This window comes from Propithecus coquereli, unplaced genomic scaffold (genome assembly GCF_000956105.1).
Source record: "Propithecus coquereli isolate 6110/MARCELLA unplaced genomic scaffold, Pcoq_1.0 Scaffold185, whole genome shotgun sequence".
Classification (NCBI taxonomy): domain Eukaryota; kingdom Metazoa; phylum Chordata; class Mammalia; order Primates; family Indriidae; genus Propithecus; species Propithecus coquereli.
This window is the reverse complement of record NW_012143301.1, coordinates 1,593,576-1,599,688: the sequence shown is the minus strand read 5'-3', so window position 1 is coordinate 1,599,688 and position 6,113 is coordinate 1,593,576. Positions and strand designations below refer to the sequence as shown.

General features: G+C 37.1%; 1 protein-coding gene across 1 annotated transcript in view; it reads left to right on the top strand.

Annotated features, from left to right (window-relative positions):
- INPP4B (inositol polyphosphate-4-phosphatase, type II, 105kDa) overlaps nt 1-6,113 on the top strand; it is a 480,180-nt gene that overhangs the window by 86,657 nt on the left and 387,410 nt on the right. The window lies entirely within an intron of this gene.

The window sequence follows — 6,113 nt, the reverse complement described above, 5'->3', positions numbered from 1 at the left end:
CTTGGGCGTTATTATGTCAATTAAATCACACAGTGGAGAAATGACTTAGAATGCCAAGAGGTGTTGAAGAAACTTTCATTTAGCATTGGGAAAAAATTGGTGAAGATAACAATGCATAGAATTTTGAGGTCAGAAAATACTTTAGAAATCATATAGTGAGGAAAGTGGGACGCCTACAGCCGGGATATATGCCCAAAGTCACTAAGCTAGTTAATGGTATTCGGTGCAGTTTTAAAATAAACAAACTCTATACTATTCTTGCACACTGTTAGAAATCAGAGAAAGATATTAGGCACTCTGATATTATGGCTGGTACACCAGGAATGCCAAATATTCCTTTGTACAATATTTACCTTCAAGGACATGGACGTGGGTGGCTGAGCAAATGCAGTAATCAGATAATCCTGTGTGCAGTGGTACATGCATATATATGATATGTGTATATACATGCATATATACAGAGAGAGAAAGGGGAAAAGAGGAGGAAAGGAGTTTGCCAGGGCAGTGATTTAGTCTGGTCGCCACGTGGAAGGCATGAAGAGCATGAGGAGAGAAGTAATTGCTTATGCTGACCTTTTCAACACTCTGAAAGCTTCAGTCCTACAAAACATGGTCCAATCAATGTCTTGGAATCTGACCAGTCAGATCATTCCCTTGTAGGGGGATGGAATTTTCTCCTCTTTTTCTGACTTAGCTTTTAGGAAATCTAAGGGGAAGAGCCTAGAGTTCCCCCTAGAGGCTAGTATTTATGCTTGCAATTTAAAAAACACGTACTATAAGGATCTCAGTGTTTTCAAAACCTGGACAATTTCCTGATGAGTATATTAGCATGATCTCTATGCATTACCTTTAGAAATTTTAACAGGATGGAAGTAGAATATTCACAGTTGTGCCTCATTAATAAAATATTGAAAATGGATTTTTTTATGATGGACATTTTAAAAATATATACATTGAGTAAGTTTTCACCTGTTAATGTGTGCTCCATGGTAGCACATTGGGCTTCTATGATCCAAAGTACACATAATCTCCAAATTCAGGTGATAGGGGTTTAGTTATCTGGGTAGTGAGCTGGGAAAACACCTTATATTTCTAAGTGACTGTATTCGTAACTGAATAGGACTGAATAGGCCACTTGTCATCAGCTAAAGCTTCCATGGATAACACGGTGCATGACTGTTATGCGGTGTACCTCTAGTGCAGCAGGCTGTATTCAGAAACAAGCAGAGGCAACTTGGTTGCTGTCATTTACCATTAGTTTTGCAATAGCAAATCCTGATAATCTTGGGCTTATAAATATGGGGGGATTGCACTTTCATAGGTGTTTAATTAACAAAAAGTAAATAGAGAGGTAGAAGGGTTTCTTTGGTTTCTTTTCTCATTTCTTACTTTGTCCTTTGTTAGTGGTGTGCCATAAACCACCAAAAGGGATTTGAACTATGATCCTATTAAAGTGGCAAGTGAGTTTTGTTAAATTCTTGGTGAGACATACAGACATATGAGTTGGGCATATTTTCTAATGTAGGAATGTAATCTATATTACTTTAAAATTACAAATTTAATTTGCATATCATATGAAATATATATTTTAATATATTTATGTAGCATAGTTACTATAGATGCAATCATACTTTCAATCTATTTTCCTATGTTTCAGTCCTAAGAATTTAGAAACAAATGAGGAAATAAGAACAAAAGTTGATGTATTGTTTTTGTAGCCTCTGTTTTCACTTTCTTTTGTTGTCTTAATGCTGCCATTGTGGAAGAAAGCTATTTGGGAAGTATTGGAGGTGGTTTCTTCAACTCGATTAGGCTTTGCTGCCTGGGCCTCCAGTTGTACTGTAAAGGAATTCCTGTAATTTACAGGAACACAAAGCAGTCTCTAGAAACACATTCACTGCACAGACAGGAGGGAAAAACCACACTATTTGGCCAACCAGAATAAGAAAGCTCATGTCTGGAAAATTTTACTGAACACCCCATCAGGAAATATTCATTATTTTTATTTTAAATAGCAGTTTCCAAGATCTGTTTTTATATTTATAGAATATCTGGCAGCAAGAAAATGTAAAAGAGAGCTACATTTTATTTAGTTTTTTTACTTTTGCTTTCCAAATTCCACTTTTAAAACTATATGGGAAATAGTGAGCTCACAAGAGTGGTTTTGGCATTCTTTCAATGTGTTCACATTTATTGGATCATGACTGTTTATTATGCTACAAGAATAAAACTACATCTTGAACTCTTAAAACCGTTAGGCATTATTGGAAATTGAAGAACCTCGATGTGAAAATTAACCTGGGGCTTCGCACAAAAGATCTGACTTTGGCCATGTTCATCTGGGCTACCTTATTTACTTTATACTTATGTTTTTTCATTGAATATGTAGAGTACCTATGCAAAGAATTTTATTCAGATGATAAGTGGGAACAGTTTCTAAGGAAAGCGTGCTAGAATTAGACTTTGAGAACTGAGTTCAAGTTCTAGGTTTTCCTCTTACCAATCAAGTGATTAACAAAAATGTCACTTAACCCTTTGTGAAAGAGGGGCAATGATGCTTGCCCTCACTGCCCCCAGTGGGGTTACCGAATCAGTGAGGCCCAGTCAGCAGACAGAAACCACACCAGTGGTTTGAACATAGATATTAAATGTAAATAATTTTTAACTAGGCACAACACACTTGTTAACGAGATAAATGAAAGGATTAGAAGAAAACTCCAAATAATCACAAAGGTAGCAACTGTAGGAGTTAGCTACCATCTCTAGAGCAGGAGGAACAAAGGGAAGAGCTTGGAATTATTAAAACTTAGAACCCTGGAGGAAAGGACCAGTAGAGCTAAAATTTATCCCTCTGATGATGAGCTTGGAAAAGTCCAGTAGGTCCAAGATTCACTCTGCGGAGGGAATGCGGGCAAGCTAGCTCTGGTATCTCTGAAAGGTGTGCAATAAGGGATACAAATGTTAGAAGTATTGCAAACTCATTTCAGCTGCTGCTACAGGAAGGGACAGCTGCTCCTAGTGTAAAGAAAACAGCCGAGTGATACTCTTAGGAACAGCAGGCAGACAGCTAGCCCATAGGAAAACAATGTTTCTTCTTTCTTCTCCAGCCTTTTCAGTTTCCATATAGGGCCCTCTGTTAAAAAAGCCTAACATAGAGCCGAAGCATGGTGTTGAGAGTCCGAGGCATAGCATCACAAGGCAGAGTACAATATAGACAAATGGGTTTGGAGTTGAAAGAGAGTCACTGGCACAGTTGTGTGTAAAATGCTTTGCAACTTGGGATAAAAAGTAAAGTATAATTTTGCAATGTCAAAGTAGAATTTTATAATCATTAACATTTTTGCTTTTTTAAATCTTGAAAAATAATAACGGCTCAGATATTCTTAAATGACTTCCTGTTGCCAAATATCTTACCAATAGCAGGGTACTTAATACTTACACCACATGAGGCCTTCCTCTGGTTGAGGGTCAACGGGTCATGATTAATTTGTTTATTCTGCTGTAATAAAGTAAGGATTAGAACATTAATGCAGAACGAGGTAAACCTAGGGTAAGGGGAAGTGTGGTGAGAATTTGAATTATGTTAGTATTGGTGACGTATAAAAGAAACTGATTTAGGTTTTAGTTTTTTGTTTGTTTTGTTCCAAAGAATATACTTGGAAGAAAGGTCACCAAGAAGAGAAATGGTGGAGGCTATGCATTATGTACTCTGATTTATCTTTAAATTATCTTATAGAAATGGCAATTGAAACACGAATACCAATTATTGAGCAGAGAATGTGACAACAATGATTCCACTTTGATTATTTTGCTTAAATAAAGTAAGGGCGTACTATATGTTCTTGAGGTAACATTACAGATCATATCCCCAAACACTCAGAGAAAACCTAGTAGCACGGGCTGTTTTTAACGGTGGAAAGCAACATAAAACCCAAATTCTTTACCCTCACATCTCATGGTAATTTTCTTTCTATGGATTATTGCATCTAAGAGCATAAACGATAGCTTTGATTGTGGTGATAATAATGTCTTCTACAGAATGATTTTTTTAGAGCAGATGGAGTATCTTTTTAAAAAACTCTATATCTCTATGCTACATGGAGGAGAATAAACAGACACTCAGTGATCACATAGTGGTGATTATGATGGATTTTTTTTTTTTGTAACTTCTCTGACGGTATTGATTTCAGGATGATCTGGAGTTATTTGAGTATAACATTCTTGGTTTGTTTGTATTTTTCAAACTATAGCTGTAAAATAAAAAAGTGTTTTGTGAACCCTTGATTCCTCAGAGGGGTGGGGAAGTATCTAAAGATGTGCCTTTTATGGAGGACAATTCTCGATATTATATTCAGATAGAGTGATTAATATTTTTCCTTTTTTTCTCACAAAATTTCTGCTTCAATGGGTATCTTGTTATTATAAAGGAATATTTATAAAATATTTTATTTTCATAAATTATTGATGTTGGAGGGCCTATGTTTTATATTTTCAGTGAAATATTCTTATGCCACTGCAAGAAACTGCAAAAGCTGATCCATGAGATTGTCCATGTGTCCAAATCATTCTCTGGTTTTAAACTATTTGCTGAGAGTGGTTTGACTTTCATTCTCTTAGAGGATCGTTTAGTGCTAAGCTACTATAAGAAAGTAGATGTTTTTTCCCCAAGAATTTAACTTACAAAGAGAGAGTACCAACAGACAACACAAAAAAAGCCTGCATTTTACGTTCTGTTTCTTCCCCCTCCATTTGGAAAGTGATTCACAATGTTTCTCTTATCTCTTGTGTATCAGTTGTTCTTGTTCTCTGGAGGAAATAAAAAGTTGTGCTGAGAATGGCCCCTCTTTGTCAAAGTTTATATAGTATCTAAATTAAGATATATTGCTGATAATTGGCTCAAGTTAATTTATTTTAACTCAGATTGTAAATAAATGGCTGTCGCCATGACGATCTTGGCTACTTAACAGAGTATGTAGCAATAGCTAATAAACAGCCAAATGTAATAGAAATTTGGAAGAGGAACAAGAAATCTTTCTTCCTAAAGGAGTGTAAAAACACTAGAAAACTAACATCTGCTCCAGCATCGTTCCTCATTGGTGCTGGCAAGGCTGAACTGTAAATACCAGCTTCCCATGGCAGCATCCTCCAGCTCCCTGTGCTGAGCTGGCTGTGAAGTGCCTGACATCACTCTTCCCTCCAGCAGAACAGCTCTCGGGAGTAAGCACTCACGGAAGTTGACATCTGGGGAGTCTTATGAAAGATAAGGCTTTGCTCTGGTAACCTTACGTGGCTGTAGAGAGAAGGACTCTTCCTTCACACTGTTCACTAGGGACATTTTAGACAATCATTGCTCTGAGTTGAGCCGGTTCTAGTTTGCAGCCTTGGAGCAATATTACTTTAGATTAATGTGTCACCATGCTCCTATTGAGAAGGAAGTTCTTTTACTTGCTTATATCTCAAATATGCACTTGACAATTGTGAGGATGAAGATAAGAGGAAATAGAAAGGGCCTCTGACATGCTGATGATTTCTGGTGTCTCCATCATCATCGTCGTCATCGATGTTGGGAAGAATTGGAGGGGCAGGAGGGGGCTGCTGCTGAGGCTTAGGAATTAACCTAGTTGGTGATTCTTTGTCTAAGGTAAAATATTCCAGAACTAAAATATTTTCTTTAAACAAACAAGACCAAATACTAAAGTGACTGAATGGGGAATGCCTTTAAACTTCATTAAAATGGCAAAAGTTGCCCCATTTCTTTTCTCCTGCCAAGAGAATTAATAATGGAGGGATTGACTTAGGGGCTGATGGAAACAAAGGCTCCTGGGTGACCTCTTTGAAGTAGCAGGGCTAGGGGAGGGCTCTACAATACCCCCTGCTCAGATCTTATGCCCCTGTCTACCCCACCCCATGTCATAAGCAAAGGCTTCAGGATGGAAGGATGCTATTCGCAAGATGGAGCTCATAGCTTATCTTTGTTGTTGATGTTTATTTTATCAAAATGTGCTGATGTTTATGCAGTCACATAATGGAGCTATGAATTTTCTTTTACAATTACATAGCAGAATCTATGGATTATCATGTTTACGTGGTCTGTCATGTTTGTGACAATTATA